This window comes from Somniosus microcephalus, unplaced genomic scaffold (assembly GCF_052327205.1).
Source record: "Somniosus microcephalus isolate GS21.2 unplaced genomic scaffold, FLI_Smic_1.0 scaffold39, whole genome shotgun sequence".
Lineage (NCBI taxonomy): Eukaryota > Metazoa > Chordata > Chondrichthyes > Squaliformes > Somniosidae > Somniosus > Somniosus microcephalus.
Window position 1 is genome coordinate 557,570 of NW_028225226.1, and position 20,500 is coordinate 578,069.

The following is a 20,500-nucleotide window of genomic DNA, read 5'->3' on the forward strand; positions in this document are numbered from 1 at the left end:
GGCATTAGAGGATCTCCAACAGCAGAGGTGGCAGCAGCAGAACCAGGATCAGCAGGATGAGCACCAGGCTGCTGCTCACTCACCTGAAGCTGCACAATCCAGAAGGGGCCAGCGCTTGGAAGTGGCTTGAGAGCACCTTGCTGCGCTTTAGGGGGCCAGTGGGACCCGTTTCTGCACTGGCAGTCCTACTCAGAAGGACTTCCATGAAGATCTGGTTTCTCTGTTCAACAGATGGCCAACGCTCCTCAAGAGATGTCATTCTCTTATGAGCACTCACCATGTTTTCCGTATGAAACATCGAAACATAGAAACTAGGAGCAGGAGTAGGCCATTCGGCCCTTCGAGCCTGCTCCGCCATTCAACGAGATCATGGCTGATCATCCAAACCCTAGCACCCGGTCCCTACACCGACAGCCATCCCACCCAAGCCCAATCCCCGTAACCCCATAACCCCACATATTTAATCCCCCCTAACACTAAGGGCCAATTTTTATCATGGCCAATCAACCTAACCCACACATCTTTGGACTGTGGGAGGAAACCAGAGCACCCGGAGGAAACCCACGCAAACACGGGGAGAATGTGGAAACTCCACACAGACAGTCACCCGAGGCCGGATTTGAACCCGGGTCCCTGGCGCTGTGAGGCAACAGTGCTAACCACTATGCTGGCGAGTTATCTCCTCCATGGAGGTTGCCAACCTTTCCATGGTGCTGCGTTCATGCACCAGTGACTCCACAAAGGCTCTGCTCATGGTCGCTATGGACTCCTCCATTCGCTCCACATTCGCAGCGACCCTGGAGACAAAACCTGCCAGAGACTCCTGCATCTGTGCATGGCGATCCATCAGCTCTTCTCTTGCGGATGGACCCAGAGGCAGAGGGTCGAGATGCAGCACAGCTGAGCTGAGCTGGCAGAGCCCTGCGCCCTCCAACGAGGACTCTCCACTGCTGTCCCTGTCTCCAGAATCTGCTGAGGCTCACTTGTCAGCTGTGAAACACCAGGTGACAACACTACTCTATGTCCCAAAGGTCCCCCCGAGGTGTGAGTGTCTGCGCTGGTGCTGGGTGCGCCTACTTCTGCTGACGCTGCACCCTCAGAGGTTGGAGCTTCCTCTGAGGAATCTGGCTGCACAGCCTCTTCCTCCTCCACATTGAGGACGGGGGCTCTGGATGGTACTGTGGGGGAGTCAAGGAAGGAGTTACAGATGTAATGCCAAGGTTCCTCTGGTGACTCCCAGCGAGTTGGCATCTGCTGACACCTGCATCCATGCAGCATTGGTCTCAGTGGGAGGCCTCTTCCTCCCTGACCTAGGGAAGAGGACCTCCCTGTGGGCCCTAGCCCCATCCAATAATGCCTGCAGTGAAGCCTCCTCGAATTTTAAGGCAGCTCGGGGTCTGGCACTGGCACAGCTGCTGCAGGCTCCTCTGCCATCCTGTATGGTTCATTTGGAAGCCTTCAGAGGATGCAGTGCTTGCCATGGACCTTGAAAGCACCACGAATGATGACATCATACTGTGGGGATTTCTGACTCGATTTAGACAATTAGCAAGGCTTCCCACATGCTTGGAATTAATTGGCCAATTGAGGGAAAATTGCATGGGGCGGGCTGACACTTTATTATGTGTGTCAGAAACCCCACATTTGGGGAAATCCAACCATTTCCCACACAAGCCGAAAATCGGGGCCACTGTCTCAGACTCACTCTCTTACCCACTGTCTCTCTGACTCACTCTCTGATACACAGTCTCTCTGACTCTCTCTCTGATACACTGTCTCTCTGACCATCTCTCTCTCTCTCTCACACTCTCTCTCAGACTCACTCTCTCACACACTGTCTCTCTGACTCACTCTCTCACACACTGTCTCTCTCAGACTCACTCTCTCACACACTGTCTCTCTCAGGCTCACTCTCTCACACACTGTCTCTCTCAGACTCTCTCTCACACACTGTCTCTCTCAGACTCTCTCACACACTGTCTCTCTCAGACTCTCACACACTGTCTCTCAGACTCACTCTCTCACACACAGTCTCTCTCAGACTCACTCTCTCACACACTGTCTCTCAGACTCACTCTCTCAGACACTGTCTCTCAGACTCACTCTCTCTCACACTGTCTCTCTCAGACTCACTCTCTCACACACTGTCTCTCTCAGACTCACTCTCTCAGACACTGTCTCTCAGACTCACTCTCTCACACACTGTCTCTCTCAGGCTCACTCTCTCATACACTGTCTCTCTCAGACTCACTCTCTCAGACACTGTCTCTCTCAGACTCACTCTCTCAGACACTGTCTCTCTGACTCACTCTCTGATACACAGTCTCTCTGACTCTCTCTCTCACATACTGTCTCTCTCAGACTCACTCTCTCACACACTGTCTCTCTCAGGCTCACTCTCTCACACACTGTCTCTCTCAGACTCACTCTCTCACACACTGTCTCTCTCAGACTCACTCTCTCACACACTGTCTCTCTCAGACTCACTCACACTGTCTCTCTGACTCACTCTCTGATACACTGTCTCTCTCTCACTCTCTCTCAGGCTCACTCTCTCATACACTGTCTCTCTCAGACTCACTCTCTCACACACCGTCTCTCTCAGGCTCACTCTCTCATACACTGTCTCTCTCAGACTCACTCTCTCACACACTGTCTCTCAGACTCACTCTCTCACACACTGTCTCTCTCAGACTTTCTCTCATTCTGTCTCACTCAGACTCACTCTCTCACACATATAGAAGACAGGAGCAGGAGTAGACCATTCGGCCCCTCGAGACTGCTCCGCCATTCAATGAGATCATGGCTGATCATCCAAATTCAGTACCCTGTCTCTGCTTTCTCCCCATATCCCTTGATCCCTTTAGCCTTAAGAAATATATCCAACTCCTTCTTGAATATATTTAATGAATTGGCCTCCACTGCCTTCTGTGGTAGAGAATTCCACAGGTTCACCACTTTCTGGGTGAAGAAATTCCTCCTTATCTCAGTCCTAAATGGCTTACCCCTTATCCATAGACTGTGACCCCTGGTTCTTTACTCCTTGGCCATCGGGAACATCTTCCTGCATCTAGTCTGTCCAGTCCTGTTAGAATTTTATATGTTTCAATGAGATCCCCTCTCGTTCTTCTAAATTGCAGCGAGTATAAGCCCAATCGATCCAATCTCTCCTCATACGTCATTCCTGCCATCCCAGGTAACAGTCTGGTGAATCTTCACTGCACTCCCTCCATGGCAAGAACACCCTTCCTCAGATAAGGCGACCAAAACTGCACACAATACTCAAGGTGAGGTCTCACCAAGCCCCGGTACAACTGCAGCAAGACATCTTTGTTCCTGTACTCGAATCATCTCACTACGAATGCCAACATACCATTTACCTTCTTAACCGCATGTTGCACCTGCATGCTCACCTTCAGCGACGGGTGCACAAGGACACCCAGGTCTCGTTGCACTTCCCCTTCTCCCAATCTATTGCCATTCAGATAATCTGCCTTCCTGTTTTTGCCACCAAAGTGGATAACCTCGCTTTTTTCCACATTGTACTGCATCTGCCATGCTTCTGCCCAATCACCCAACCTGTCCAAATCATACTGGAGATTCTCGGCATCCTCCTTACAGCACACATGCCCACCCAGCTTTGTGTCGTCTGCAAACTTGGAGATATTACATCTAGTTCCCTCGTCTAGCTCATTTATATATATTGTGAATAGCTGGTCTCTCACGGTCTCTCTCAGACTCACTCTCACACACTCTCTCTCTCAGACTCACTCTCTCACACACTGTCTCTCTGACTGACTCTCACACACTGTCTGACTCTCTCTCACACACAGTCTCTCTCAGGCTCTCTCTCTCATGCACTGTCTCTGTCAGACTTACTCCCTCACACACAGCCTCTGGGTCTCTCTCTCACACACGGTCTCTCTCAGACTCTCTCTCTCTCACACTGTCTCTCTCAGACTCACTCTCTCTCACACTGTCTCTCTCAGACTCTCTCTCACACACAGTCTCTCTCAGACTCTCTCTCTCTCACACTGTCTCTCTCAGACTCTCTCTCTCACACACTGACTCTCTCTCACACTGTCTCTCTCAGACTCTCTCTCACACACTGTCTCTCTCAGACTCACTCTCTCTCACACTGTCTCTGTCAGACTTACTCCCTCACACACAGCCTCTGGGTCTCTCTCTCACACACTGTCTCTCTCAGACTCTCTCTCTCTCACACTCTCTCTCTCTCTCACACTGTCTCTCTCAGACTCTCTCTCTCACACACTGTCTCTGTCAGACTTACTCCCTCACACACAGCCTCTGGGTCTCTCTCTCACACACGGTCTCTGTCAGACTCTCACTTCTTCTTAGGCAGTCCCTTGGAACAGAGGATGACTTGCTTCATTACTGATAATTAGTTCTCAAGTGACTGATGAGTCCAATGCAGGACCGACAGTCTCTGTCACAGGTGGGGCAGACAGTGCTTGAAGGGGTGGGTGGGTGTGGTGCCTGGGTTGACGTGCGCTCCTTCCACTGTTTGCTCTTGGCTTCCGCTTTCTCCCGCCGAAGAGACTCGAGGTGTTTGGCGCCTTCCCGGATGCTTCTCCTCCACTTTGTGTGGTTTTGGGCCAGGGATTCCCAGGTGTTGGTGGGGATGTTGCACTTTTTCAAGGAGGTTTTTAGGGTGCCCTTGAAGCATTTCCTCTGCCCACCTGGGGCTCTCATGCCGTGTTGGAGCTCCGAGTAGAGCGCTTGTTTTGGGAGTCTCGTATCGAGCATGCGGACGATGTGGCCCATCCATCGGAGCTGATCGAGCGTGGTCAAAGCTTCAATACTGGGGATGTTGCCTGAGCGAGAGCACATACATTCATGCGCCTATCCTGCCAATGGATTTGCAGGATCTTGTGGAGGCAGCGTTGGAGGTACCTCTCCAGGGCTTTGAGTTGCCTGTTGGACATGGTCCATATCTCTGAAGCATACAGGAGGGCGGGAATCACGACTGCTCTGTAGACCATGAGCTTGGTGCCGGGTTCGACGCCCTGGTCTTCAAACATGCTCTTCCTCAGGCGACCGAAAACTGCACCGGCAAACTGAAGGTGGAGTTGGACTTCATCATCTGCCTCTGAGTCTCACTCTCTCACACACCGTCTCTCAGACTCACTCTCTCACACACTGTCTCTTTTAGACTCACTCTCTCACACACTGTCTCTCAGACTCACTCTCTCACACACCGTCTCTCAGACTCACTCTCTCTCAGACTCACTCTCTCACACACTGTCTCTTTTAGACTCACTCTCTCACACACTGTCTCTCTCAGACTCACTCTCTCTCAGACTCACTCTCTCTCAGAAGGTTGTGATTTCAAGTCCCATTCCAAAGACTTGAGCACATAAAGCTATGCTGACACTCCAGTGCAGTGCTGAGGGCGTTCTGCACTGTCGGAGGTGCAGTCTTTCAGATGAGACGTTAAACCGAGACCCCGTCTACTCTCTCAGGTGGATGTAAATGATCCCATGGCACTGTTTCGAGGATGACCAGCGGTCTTGGCCAATATTTATCCCTCAACCAACATAACAGAAACAGATTATCTCGTCATTATCACATTGCTGTTTGTGGGAGCTTGCTGTGCACTAATTGGCGGCTGCGTTTCCCACATTACAACAGCAACTCCACTTCAAAAGTACTTCAAAGTACTTTCTTTGTTATTATTGCTATTGTCATATATTCCTATCGCAATTTTGCCCTGAATTACATTGAATTTGCAGCACAGAAACTGGCCATTGGGTCCAACTGGTGTACCGCGGTGTTTGTGATTGACACAAGCCTCCTCCCAGCCCTCTTCACCTCACCTTTCAGCATCTCCTTCTATTCCTTTCACCCTCAGCTGCTGATCAAGCTGCCCCTCAAATGGGCCTGTGCTGTTCGCCTCAACTACTCCTTGTGGGAGCGAGTTCCACATTCTAACCACTCTCTGGGCAAAGAAGTTTCTCCTGAATTCCCGGTGGGATTTATTAATGGCCGGCTTGTATTTATGGAGCCTAGTTCTGGTCTCCCCCCACAAGTGGAAGAATCTCTCCACATCTACCCTATCAAACCCTTTCATAATCTTACAGAACTCTGAGCTCACCCCTCAGCCCTCTCTTTTCTACAGGCCTGTTCTGCCTTTCCTGATAATTATAACCTCTTAGTTTTGGTATCATCCTTGTAAATCTTTTTTGCACCTTCTTCAGTGTCTCTCCATCCTTTTTATAATATGGAGACCAGAACTGTGAAAATTAAAGTTAAATGTGGTCTAACCAAGGTTCAATACAAGTTTAACAAACCTTGTCTGCTTTACAATTCGATCCCTTTAGAAACAAACTCAAGGGCTTGGTTTGTTTTTTTTGGCCTTATTAACCTGCGTCACTACGTTTCGTGATTTGAGTATCTCTGCCCCAGATCGGTTTGCTTATCGACCCCAGTTAGACTATTAATTTCCAAGCAGTCTGTGGCCTCCTTATTCTTCCAACGAAAATGTAAAATCTCTCGCTTGAAATTAATTTGACAATTACACGTCTATTCTGCAAGTTTATTAATGTTCTCTTGTATTTTGTTGCAGTCTTTCCCAGTATTAACTAAACTCCCCCAATTTGGTGTCATCTGCAAATTTTGAAAATGTATTTCCGATTCTCAAGTCCTAATCGTTTGTGTAAATTGTGAACAGAGGTCCCAGCACCGATCCTTGTGGAACACCACTTCCCAACATTTTCCAGTCAGGGTAGCTCCCCTTAACCCCGACTCTCTGTTTTCCATTCTGCAGCCAGCTTGCTATCCATTCTGCTACCGGTCCCCTGACTCCACATGCTCTGACCATAGTCATGAGTCTACGATGCGGTACCTTATCGAAGGCCTTTGGAAAATCCAAATCTATTACATCTACTGTATTATCCTTGTCTTCTCTTTGTTACTACTTCACAGAATTGAATAAGGTTAGTCATGCATGACCTTCCCTTTTGAAATCCATCCTGACTATTCTTTATTCCGTTTTCTGTTTCCACATGTTTTTCTACTGTGGGTACATTGCAGGATATTGTCATACATCCTTATTGGCCGTATGTGGGGGTATCATAGATATTGTTGACATGAATCAACTGAGCGGCCTGTGGTTGGCGCTGTCCAGGGAGAGTGCGAAAACTCGGGCACGCGCCCAACTTGCGCAGGACATACTTAACAGGAACTAGTGAAGGACACAACTGGACCTCCACCTTATAAAACATTTGATTAAAGCTTTGTTCAATGCTTAGACCAAGTGCCCAGTAGTTTTCTTACGTCAATTATCATATTGCTTTCCCTGTTCTGTGAAGGTATTGTATGATATGGGATACACCTCAATCATCCATTGCCTTTATTACCTCTAGACTTAACGATTCCAACGCTCTCCTGGCCAGCATCCCACCTCCCCTCCGTAAACTTGAGGTCATCCAAAACTCTGCTGCCCATGTCCAAATCGCACCAAGTCCTGTTCACCCATCATCCCTGTGCTCGCTGACCTACATTGACTCCCGGTTAGGCAACGGCTCAGTTTAAAATTCTCATCCTTGTTTTCAAATCGCTCCAGGGCCTCGCCTCTCCCTATCTTTGTAATCTCTTGCAGCCCCACAAAACTCCCTCCGAGGTATCTGTGCTCCTCTAATTCTGGCCTCTTGAACATCCCTGATTTTAATCACTCCTCCATTAGTGGCCGTTCCTTCAGCTGCCTAGGCCCTGAGCTCTGAATTTCCTCTCTAAACCTTTCTACTTCTCTATCCTCATTTTAAACCTTTGAACAACATTTTGGCCATTTACCCTAATGTGGCTCGGTGTCAAATGTTGTCTGAAATGCTCCAGTGAATTATCCTGGGAGTTTTTACAATTTCTACTACGTTAAAGACGCTATATAAATACAAGTTGTTGCTGTATTGCCCTCCTGTCAAAGCTTTGTAGAATATTGTCATATATCCCCATTGCCCTTATTGAGGTATTGGAGGACATTGCCATATATCCCTATTGCCCTTTTTGAGGTATTGTAGGATATTGTCATATATCCCTATTGCCCTTTTTGAGGTATTGGAGGATATTGTCACATATCCCTATTGCCCTTATTGAGGTATTGGAGGATATTGTCATATATTCCTATTGCTCTTATTGAGGGATTACAGGATATTGTTGTAGTTTATGTAACCGTCCACCTTTAAGAGAACTGTTTTAGGTGTTGCACTACTTATCTTGGCTGCGGTATACTGTAATACCGGTGGTGACCACACCGGTATATAAGTGCTGTGTAATGAGTGATTGGGCAGATTCGCCCTGACCTTCGAATAGTAAAGTCCTGTTAAAGTTTACTCTTGTAGTCTGTGTAATAATTTGCAATATAACACACAGATTTTACAGTGGCGACGAGTTCGCTCTTACCCTGCGGCAGCGATACATCCGAAGCAGTTACCGAGCGTCGAGAAGAGGCATCCGCCCTCGTCGTTCTGCTGAGAGAAGACTCGCGTCTGCAGAGCAAGGAAGAAGGAAGAATTCAGACACGAAGCCTTCCATCAGCAACAGGCAGTGGTCGTCCCTTCTGTCACGGTGGTGAGTGAGCCGATCAGCCACGAGAAGCAAGTCGGCCACGTTGACTGTGAGTAGGGGGGAAATAAAAAGAAACGGAGGATAAGGGCGGTGAACTCGACCACGGTCTGGGGAAAGGAGCCGGACAGAAGTCGGGGCCAGAGACGCTGAGACTGGGGCAGCGTAGGGCACGGAAGCCGCGGTACAAGCGGGAATGTAGCCGGTGTGAGAGACCGGGCTACAAGCGGGAACGCAGCCGGTGTGAGAGACCGGGCTACAAGCGGGCTGGGAGACGCAACAGCGTCGTGAGACAGCTCGACCGCTACCGGCGAAAAAGGCCGGGCAGCTACCGAGGCCGCGAGGCGCTGCGACCGGGATCGTAAGGCACGGGAAGAAATAAAAATAAATAAATAAATAAATAAATAAAACCGCGGAGAACTCAGCCGCAGCCGGGGGAGGAAAGGACCGGACTGAGAGGGCTGGGAGGCGCGATTGGAAGCCGCTGAGGGAGAGACAGAGCCCGAGCGAGCGGGAGAGACAGAGCCCGAGCGAGGGGGAACGGGACCGAGCGAGGGAGACCGAGCGAGATTCCGCCCAGCGGCTGGAACTGTTCGCCGCCAACGGGTTGTCCCCAGCGCCGGTTGCCCTGCCGAGAAAAGGGAACAAAGAACGCACTGAAGCCGGCGCGCAGGCTGCGAACCCCGAAAGCCAGCGGTCGTCGCCCGAGAGCAAAGCTTACCCCTCCCTCCAGGGGAAGAAACGCAGGAAGCCGCCAGTAGGCGGGGAAGAAGACAGGAGCGGGAAACCGCCATTTTGAAAGTGGGCGGGGAAGAAGACAAGCGCGGGAAACCGCCATTTTTGGGAAAAAAAAAAGTAACGAACAAATTCGTTGTTTCTCAGAAAGATAGTGAAGATGCCTAAGCATGGTAACATCAACCACTTCGATTCCGAGGTGGAAGATTGGGCCACGTATGTAGAACGCATCGAGATATATTGTGAGGCTAATAAAATAGCAGATGATGATAAAGCTCTAACCTTACTAAACTCAATGGGGGCGAAGACATACGGGCTATTGAAGCATCTTCTATCACCAGCTAAACCGGCGGATCAGACTTTCGCTAATATTGTTGCTGTCCTGAAGGATCATTTGAACGCCACACCGCTGATGTTGGCGGAACGATTCAAATTTTATGCGAGAACGCAACGGAAAGAGGAAAGCAACGCGGAATACTTGGTTGAACTGCGTAGATTAGTGAAATACTGTCAGTTTGGGGAAAATCTGACAGAGGCATTGAGAGACAAGTTCGTGTGCGGGTTGTCGAAGGAAGGAACACAAAAGCGACTGCTAGAAGAGAACGATCTTACACTTGATAAGGCTGTCCTTATTGCAGCATCGCACGAAGCCGCAGCGAGAGGCACTGCAGAAATGCAGCTGAAGGCAGCGGTACTCAGCGTGGATCAAATGACTTCGGGTACAACGAAATGGTATCATTGTGGGAAGACAACACACGACCAGAACCAATGCTGGTTTAAAAACCAGGAATGTAGAAAATGTGGCAAGCTTGGTCACATAGCTAAAGTATGCCGGTCAGGAAAGAAGACGAGCAACAAAAAAAAGTCACCGCAGGAAAAGTACAGCAAGGTACACAAGGTGGCTGAGAAGAGTTCGGATGAACAGAATTCGGATTCAGACCCAAACGACCAGGAACTGGGTAGTCTGAGAATTCACAATGTGAGTAAGGAAGCTGACCTACAAACTATCTGGGTCATGCTAAAAATAGCCGGAGTCCAAGTAAAAATGGAATTGGACACAGGATCAGCCCTATCAGTCATAAATCGAAGGGATTACAACCGGCTATTCTCACATATACCCTTGAGAGATACCAAGATCGTATTGCAGACATACACGGGGCATAAAGTATACCCCATCGGAAAGATAAAAGTCAAGGTGAGAGACAAGGGCAAAGAACACCAAGGAATGGACTTATATGTACTACCTGAGGGAGGTCCACCACTTCTGGGATGGGAGTGGATCAGGGAAATAAACATGGAATGGCACTACCTAAAAGCAATAACGAGTGAGAACTCGGTGAAGACAATCAGCTCAGACTCTGAAACTGATGACGATAAGACCAGCCCAGGTGCGAAAGACAAGTCTAAAATGGACTTGCTGACTAAGGTTGGAAAAATGAAGGAGCGCATAAATGCTTATGCTTCAGAGGAGAACAAAGTTTCAGAACAGAATTCCACTGAACAACAACAACATAGTTTGACAGAGAATTCTAAGTCTGTCCAGTTTACAGACATGCACAATTCTGAGGAACACCGGGCTCGAACTCAACTCTATTTCAAATTACAACAGCAATTAGAACAATTGAGTTGCCGTCTTGAGCAAGAGATGAAAGCAATGAAAAAGTTCTTTGACACAGAGTGGGAGAATCTGGAAAGACAACAGAAGCAGCTGATGGAGAAAAGGGAGCAGGAGCACACAAACCGTCTGCGCGAGGAGGCCAAACGAATCAAAGCTGATTCAGTTTCTGAAGGTGCGTGCTCTAATCTGGTGGAGCAAGATGTTCAGCAACTGAAGGCGCTTGTTAGCAGGTTGCAGGCAGAAAAGGCTGATTTGGTCGCCATGAATTCCGAGCTCCTACTGAAGTTGGGTGCAGCATCACCGGACGATTCATTTGTGGAAATTCGAATGGTGGAGGCTGCGGATGATGGCGAAGTAGAAACAGCAAAGGAGCCCCAGGGCAAGGTTATAAACATCCCTGCAGCTACTGGGAAACGGATGATGTCAGAAGAGTTAACGGTCAGCCAACTCCTTCATATGCTGAGGGACAAGACTCTGAAATGGGAACAATTTGAACATGAGCTTAAATCTTCAAAGGAGAGGGGGTTGGAGCTCTCAAAATTTATGGAAATAGCTGAGGTTGCAACACAGACTGAGAAGATGGCAGCAGAGCAACCCTTGGATGCCAAAAGTACGCTGACTCACGTCAATGTTGAACAACAGAATGCTGAAACAACTGCTCCAGTAGAGGGATTGAATAATACGATCAATCAATCTCTGAATGAAGTTGAAGTATTGAAATCACGAATGAGGTCATTAGTAAGAGACTTGCAGGAAGCCCAGAAAAAGCTGGAGGAAGCTGAACACATGAAGAAGTCTCTTCAGGAGAGATGTCTGGAATTGGAACAAAAGCTGACTAACGTCCAGCTGGGCATGGAGGAAATAAAAGACCCTCGCTGGCCTAGCTCAGGACGACACCGATTATTACCACGTCCTGTTGAACGACACCGAATATAACGATGACCTGTTCTGCCCAGCTTGTGGGGAAATCTTCCGAAGTGCAAAAACCCTGAAGAATCACAAAAAGTCTAAGAAACACCGGGAGATGGTGGCGCTGCTAAGGCAAGAGGAGAAAGAGGAGGAGGAACTGTGCATGCGGCTGGCAGCGAAGCACAGAGAGTCTCCAAGAAGCAGGAAAGGAAAAGACGAAACAGAAGATGATGACCCATCTGAACCATTATCACCCCTACCAGATCACGCACGTGGTCCCTCCGAACGGAACCAAATCAGTTTGGAAGTAGAAAAACTTCCCAAGGTACTCAAGCTTTTAGAAGTCAGCAATGCTGGTTCAGAAGTGACGGAAGTTCAAGCTGTTAAGTCCAGTGAAGGACTATTGGATGAGTCACCCCAGCAAAGTGAACCGACGACACCACAGGGAACAGCTACACCACCGAGGCGTTGCCCAGACCGAGTCAAGAAGCACAGGAGGCGCCTCCACAGAGACTGAATCTGTGAACTGTTTTCCACAGAGACTGAATCTGTGAACTGTTTTCCGCAGAGACTACATCTGTGAACTGTTTTTACATGAAGTTGGATATATGATATGATGTTATGTTTAATGGGGAATAAGTATGTTGTAAGTTAAAAAGGGAGGATTGTAGTGTATGTAACTGTTCTACCTTTAAGAGAACTATTGTATGTAACCGTCCACCTTTAAGAGAACTATTTTAGGTGTTGCACTACTTATCTTGGCTGCGGTATACTGTAATACCGGTGGTGACCACACCAGTATATAAGTGCTGTGTAATGAGTGATTGGGCAGATTCGCCCTGACCTTCGAATAGTAAAGTCCTGTTAAAGTTTACTCTTGTAGTCTGTGTAATAATTTGCAATATAACACACAGATTTTACAATTGTCATATATTCCTATTGCCCTTATTGAAGTATTGTAGGATATTGTCATATATTCCTATTGCTCTTATTGAGGTATCGGAGGATATTGTCATATATCCCTACTGCCCTTATTGAGGTAATGGAGGATATTGTCATATATCCCTATTGCCCATATTGAGGTATTGGAGGATATTGTCATATATCCCTATTGCCCATATTGAGGTATTGGAGGATATTGTCATATATCTGTCCAGTACGATTTGGGCAGGTTGGGTGATTGGGCAGAAACATGGCAAATGCACTATAATGTGGATAAATGTGAGGTTATCCACTTTGGTGGCAAAAACAGGAAGGCAGATTATTATTTGAATGGCAATAGATTGGGAGAAGGGGAAGTGCAAAGAGACCTGGGTGTTCTTGTGCACCAGTTGCTGAAGGTAAGCATGCAGGTGCAGCAGGCGGTTAAGAAGGCAAATGGTATATTGGCCTTCGTAGCAAGAGGGTTCGAGTACAGGAACAAGGATGTCTTGCTACAGTTGTACAGGGCCTTGGTGAGACCGCACCTTGAGTACTGTGTGCGGTTTTTATCGCCTTACCTGAGGAAGGATGTTCTTGCCATGGAAGGAGTGCAGCGAAGATTCACCAGGCTGATACCTGGGATGGCAGGAATGATGTATGAGGAGAGATTGTGTTGATTGGGCTTATACTCACTGGAGTTTAGAAGATTGAGAGGGGATCTCATCGAAACTTATAAAATTCTGTCAGGCCTGGACAGACTAGATGCAGGAAGGATGTTTATGATGGCTGGGGAGTCCAGAACCAGGGGTCATAGTCTAAGGATAAGGGGTAAGCCATTTAGGACTGAAATGAGGAGGAATTTCTTCACCCAGAGAGTGGTGAACCTGTGGAATTCTCTGCCAGAGGGCGGTGGAGGCCAGTTCATTAAATATATTCAAAAAAGAGTTGGATATATTTCTTAAGGCTAAAAGGATCAAGGGATATGGGGAGAAGGCAGGGACAGGGTACTGAATTTGGATGATCAGCCATGATCTCATTGAATGGCAGAGCAGGCTCGAAGGGCCGAATGGCCTACTCCTGCTCCTATCTTCTATGTCTATGTCTATATCCCTATTGCCCATATTGAGGTATTGGAGGATATTGTCATATATCCCTATTGCCCATATTGAGGTATTGGAGGATAGTTTCATATATCCCAATTGCCTTATTGAGATATTAAAGGATATTGTCATATATCCCTATTGCCCTTATTGAGGTATTGGTGGATATTGTCATATATCCCTATTGCCCTTATTGAGGTATTGGAGGATATTGTCATATATCCCTATTGCCCTTATTGAGGTATTGGAGGATATTGTCATATATCCCTATTGCCCTTATTGAGGTATTGGAGGATATTGTCATATATCCCTATTGCCCTTATTGAGGTATTGGAGGATATTGTCATATATCCCTATTGCCCTTATTGAGGTATTGTAGGATATTGTCATATATCCCTATTGCCCTGATGTGGAATATGAGAAACACAGGACATAGAAACAGGAAGAGGCCCTTCAGCCCATCGAGCCTGTCCCTCCATTCAATGAGATCGTGGCTGATCTGTGCCCTAACTCCATCCACCCGACTTAGCTCCAGATCCCTTAATACTCTTGGCGATGATAAATCTATCGACCTCAGATATGAAATTATTATTTGAGCCGACATCGACTGCTTTTTGTGGGAGAGGATTCCACACTTCTACCACCCTTTGTGTGAAGACCTGTTTCCTAAATTCTCTCCTGAATGGCCTGGCTCTGATTTTAAGGTTATGTCCCCTTGTCCGAGACTCCTCCGCCAGTGGAAAAAGGTTTTCTCTGTCTATCCGATCAATTCCTTTCAAAATCCTGGAAACCTCAATCAACTCGCCCCTTAACCTTCTATATTCCAGGAATAGAAGCCAGGTTTCTGTAATCTCTCCGTATAATTTAACCCTTTGGGCCCTGGTAACATTCTCCAAGGCCAGGATATCCTTCACAAGGTGCGGTGCCCAGAACTGTACACAGTGCTCCAGATGTGATCTAACCAGGGCTTTGTATAGCTCGAGCAATCCCCCTTGTATTCTGGCCCTCTCGATATAAAGGCTCACATTCCATTGGCTTTGTTGATTATTTTTGTACCTGATCACTATATTTTAGTGATCTCTTTACACAAACCCCTAAATGTCTTTGGACCTTCACTGTTCCCAGCTTTCCACCATTTAAACAATACTCACATCTGTCTTTCTTTGGTCCAGAATGGATGACCTCACATTTAACTGTGTTGAAATCCACCTGCCACAGTTTTGCCCACTCAGTTAATCTATCAATGTCTCTTTGTAATTTTATGCTCCCCTCTGCACTACTTACTGTGCCACCTATCTTTGTGTCATCGGCAAACCTGGATATATGGCTCTCTATTATGTTATCCCTGTCATTAATAAATATAGTGAATAGTTGACCCCCAGCACAGATTCTTGTGGACACCACAAGTCACTTCCTTCCAATTCGAGTACATTTCCACTGTCCCCACTCTCTGTCTTCTACCACCTAACCAATCTCCTAACGAGCCCAATAATTTGCCTTCAATTCCATGACCTTTAATTTTAGCTAACAGTCTCTTATACGGAACCTCATTGAATCCATTCTGGAAGTCCATATACAACACATCCACAGACATTCCTCTGTCTACTACTTCAGCTAATTCCTCAAAATTAAATGAGGTTCGTTAGACATGACCTGCCCTCGACACATCCATATTGCCTCTCTCTAATCAACTCACATTTCTCTCTGTGCTCAGTCACTTTGTCCTTGGCTGTAGGAGATTGTCATATATTCCTATCTCCCGTGTGGATGTATTACAGGATATTGTCAAACATCCTTTATCTCCAATACAAGCTCGAGGTGAAGGGAAACAGTGAAAAAACCTTTGACTTCGTTCAATAAAGTTATAATCAATCAGATACTGAAACATAACCCCTTCCATGCAGTGTATATGAGATATCGGTACCAATAAAACTCACACACCCCAGAGATACCGGCTTTGCTCCTCAAAGAGTCGATTTGAAGAGTTTCCCTTTTTTATTACTCTGAGCTTCAGATTGCTGTATTCTTACATTTTTCATATTGGGACACGTGTGGGAATCATAAACCATCACTCCCTCCCTGTGTGTATCCTGATGATACAGTGGTTCTCATTTGTTCGGGAAGCCTTGGATGTTTGATCGCTTCCAACCTTTATTGCAAAGACAACGTTTGTCTCTTCTCCACACGAGCAGTCGAAATTCCTGCTTCACACTCCCCCCTGCTGTGATAAAAGTCTGTCTCTTTCAGTGTGTGTCTTTCACTCGTGTGTTTTAAACTTGCTCAATCCGGAGGGACCACCCGGCATCGAACTCGGCACCAGCTAAGAACACGGCAATGGCACACCCAGCCCCGTCGACCCTGCAAAGTCCTCCTCACCAACATCTGGGGAATTGTGCCAGAATTGGGAGAGCTGTGACACAGACTAGTCAAGCAACAGCCTGACATAGTCATAATCACAGAATCATACCTTTCAGCCAATGCCCCAAACTCCTCCATCACTATCCCTGAGTATGTCCTGTCTCACTGGCAGGACAGACCCACCAGGGGTGGCGGCACTGTGGTACACAGTCGGGAGGGAGTGGCCCTGGGAGTCCTCAACATTGACTCCGGACCCCATAAAAGTCTCGTTGCTTCAGGTCAAGCATGGGCAAGGAAACCTCCTGCTGATTACCACCTCCCTCCCACCCTCAGCTGATGAATCAGTGCTCCTCCATGTTGAACACCACTTGGAAGAAGCACTGAGAGTAACAAGGGCACAGAATGTACTCTGGGTGGGGGACTTCAATGTCCATCACCATGAGTGGTTCGGTAGCACCACTACTGACCGAGCTGGCCGAGTCTGGAAAGACATATCTACCAGTCTGGGCCTCCGGCAGGTGGTGAGAGAACCAACATGAGGGAAAAACCTACTTGACCTCGTCCTCACCAATCTACCTGTCGCAGATGGATCTTTCCATGACAACATTGGCAGCAGCGACCACTGCACAGTCACTGAGGAGACGAAGGCCCGTCTTCACACCAAGAACACCCTCCATCATGTTGTGTGGCACTACCACCGTGCTAATTGGGACAGATTCAGAACAGATCTAGCAGCTCAAAACTGGGCATCCATGCGGTGCTGTGGGCCATCAGCAACAGCAGAATAGTATTCAACCACAATCTGTACCACCAAGGCCTGGCCTGGTTCAATAAGGAGTGCAGAAAACCATGCCAGGAGTAGCAGCAGGCATACCAAAAATGAAGTGCTAAAAAGCGGAAGCAGCATGCTATAGACAGGGTGAAGTGATCCCACAATCAATGGATCAGACCAAAGCTCTGCAGTCCTGCCACATTCAGTCGTGAATGGTGGTGGACAATTAAACAACTAACGGGAGGAGGAGGCACCATGAATATCCCCATCCTCAATGATGGCGGAGCCCAGCACGTGAGTGCAAAAACACGGCTGAAGCGTTTACCACCACGTTTATCACCATCTCACCCCCTCTCACTCTCTCTTCGCCCTCTCTCTCTCCCTCCCCTCTCTCTCCCTCCCCTCTCTCTCCCTCCCCTCTCTCTCCCGCCCCCTCTCTCTCCCGCCCCCTCTCTCTCCCGCCGCCTCTCTCTCCCGCCCCCTCTCTCTCCCGCCCCCTCTCTCTCCCGCCCCCTCTCTCTCCCTCCCCCTCTCTCTCCCGCCCCCTCTCTCTCCCGCCCCCTCTCTCTCCCGCCCCCTCTCTCTCCCGCCCTCTCTCTCTCCCGCCCCCTCTCTCTCCCGCCCCCTCTCTCTCCCGCCCCCTCTCTCTCCCGCCCCCTCTCTCTCCCGCCCGCTCTCTCTCCCGCCCCTCTCTCTCCCCCCCTCTCTCTCCCGCCCCCTCTCTCTCCCGCCCCCTCTCTCTCCCGCCCCCTCTCTCTCCCGCCCCCTCTCTCTCCCGCCCCCTCTCTCTCCCGCCCCCTCTCTCTCCCGCCCCCTCTCTCTCCCGCCCCCTCTCTCTCCCGCCCCCCCCTCTCCCGCCCCCCCTCTCTCCCGCCCACCCTCTCTCCCGCCCCCCCTCTCTCCTGCCCCCCCCTCTCTCCCGCCCCCCCCTCTCTCCCGCCCCCCCCTCTCTCCCGCCCCCCCCTCTCCCCCGCCCCCCCCTCTCGCTCATCCTCTCTCTCCCTCCCCGCTCTCTCTCCCTCCCCCTCTCTCTCCCTCCCCACTCCCTCTCTTTCTCTCCCTCCCCCCTCCCTCTCTTTCTCTCTCTCCCTCTCTCCCACCCTACGATTCACACTGTTGTCTCCCTATTAATGTGTCCAGTTTTAGATGTGGCCGTGTAATAATACTGTGTAATGTCGATGTAATGAGTACAGACTCTGAACACAAAGCTTCCTGTGGGTAATTGGGGAGAGGAACACCAGCAGACTCTGCAGGAATTCCCACTGGGAGCACAAATTCATAACATCAACTAGTTTATGTCGATTAGATTTGATTGGCTTTCAGGGAAATATTTTTACATCAATTTAAACATCAACCCACAGCTGTACGATGGGGTTAATTATGAGGTCATTGTGATGAAATATTCCATTCATCACTGCCTGTGACTGTGGTTGATTTCAGGTTTCCCCCTTACCATTGTATTGCCTGTGACTGTGGTTGGTTTCAGGTTTCTCCTCACCATTGTATTGTGTATTGGAATGTGTTGTGTGTAGGGCTCCGCCCATACCTGGCCTCTATGTAAGCCAGCTCAGTCTGGCCTCACAGCCAGTACTGCAGACCTCCAGGGAAGATACCTTTCTCCACTGCGTGTTATCTTCTAAGTTAATAAAAGCCTTGTTTTGTTTCGCTAACATCGAGTCTTGGGATTATTGAGGCACATCAATTTTATTAACTTATTTTTCAACACAATGGATCAACTCCTGAAACCCGAACGTTTGGATTTGGATCAGCTTGCTCCGGACGCATCAGCACGCTTCGGACACTGGTTTATGTGTATGGAATTCTTCCTGGACAATTCCGCAGCCGTCAAAGATGCTACGGACGCTGCGAGTATGAAACTCGGAATTCTGCGGAATTGGGTAAGCCACCGGGTTTACCCCCTCATCCAAGACGCCGACACGTACCTGGCCGCCTGCGACATCTTAAAGGCGCATTACCAGCAGCCTACGAATGAGGTGTATGCTAGGCATCTGCTCGCCACTCGCGCACAGCGACCTGGGGAATCGGTGGAGGAGTTCCTAGGCATCCTGAAAATGCTTGGCAAAGACTGCAAGTGCCGAGATGTAAAAGCCGCAGTGTACACCGACGAGCTTGTTTGTGATGCCTTTATCACAGGCCTCAGCTCCACTTACATCCGGCAAAGACTTCTGGAAAAAACGGGATTGGACCTGAAACAGGCTGCGGACACCGCGCGATCACTGGATGTGGCCCAGAGAAACTCGGACGCCTACTCTCCAGCCCGTGCCGTCCACGCCACCACGTGTGCACCAAGGGCGCCGCCATCTTGGAAGGCATCTTCCCCGCCCGGCAGCCCGACACTGTTGGGGCCCCGCTCTCCCCCCCAGAAGCCCTACGACAGCCGCGACGCGTCGGGGACCCAACTGCTACTTCTGCGGGCAGCCAAAGCACACCAGAAACCTGTGCCCGGCGAAAGGCACCACCTGCTTTAAGTGCGGTAAGAAGGGGCACTTTGGGAAGGTGTGCAGAGGGAACCCCGCTGGAAAACCAAAACCCGCCACCGCCGCGTGTGCGCCGTGGGAGCGGCCATCTTGGACGCCATCTTGCCCGACCTCGTGGGGTCGCCATCTTGTGAGCAGACAGCGCGGACGCCATCTTGTCTCGATCAGGGCCCTACAGTGGCATCGGTCACAGTGGACCAGACCAGGCCCCACCCGCTATCCAAATCAATGGTGGACATCGAGGTAAACGGGTGCGGGGTTAAATATTTAATTGACAGTGGAAGCACGGAGAGTTTTATCCACCCGGAACTGGCACGACAACTCTCCCTAAAGGTGGTCCCTACTCGGGGTACCATCTCTATGGCTGATAAAACCCAGACATCGACCATTCTGGGTTACTGCACGGTACAATTGTCCGTTAACGGGACTGTATACGATAATTTTAAAGTATTAATCATGAAGAATCTATGCGCGAGCGTGATCTTGGGCCTGGATTTCCAGTGCAACCACCAAAGCATCACGCTCAAGTACGGTGGGTCCCAGCCGCCCCTCACAGTGTGCGGCCTGGCTACCCTGAAGGTAAAGCCGCCTTCGCTATTCGCGAACCTCACCCCTAACTGCCGGCAAATAGCGACCAAAAGAAGGAGCTACAGCTGGGAGGACAGGCGGTTTATCGAAACCGAGGTAGACAGGCTCCTGAAAGAGCGCATTATTGAATGCAGCAATAGCCCGTGGCGCGCCCAAGTGGTGGTGGTAAGGGGTAGCGAGAAGAAATGGATGGTGATCGACTATAGCCAAACGATCAACAGGTACACCCAACTAGACACCTACCCGCTACCCCGCATATCAGAAATGGTGAACCAAATAGCCCAATACCGGGTGTTCTCCACCATCGACCTCAAGTCAGCGTACCACCAGCTCCCTATCAGACCAGAGGACCGCCCGTACACCGCCTTCGAGGCGAACGGACGCCTCTACCAATTCCTCAGAGTCCCCTTTGGGGTGACGA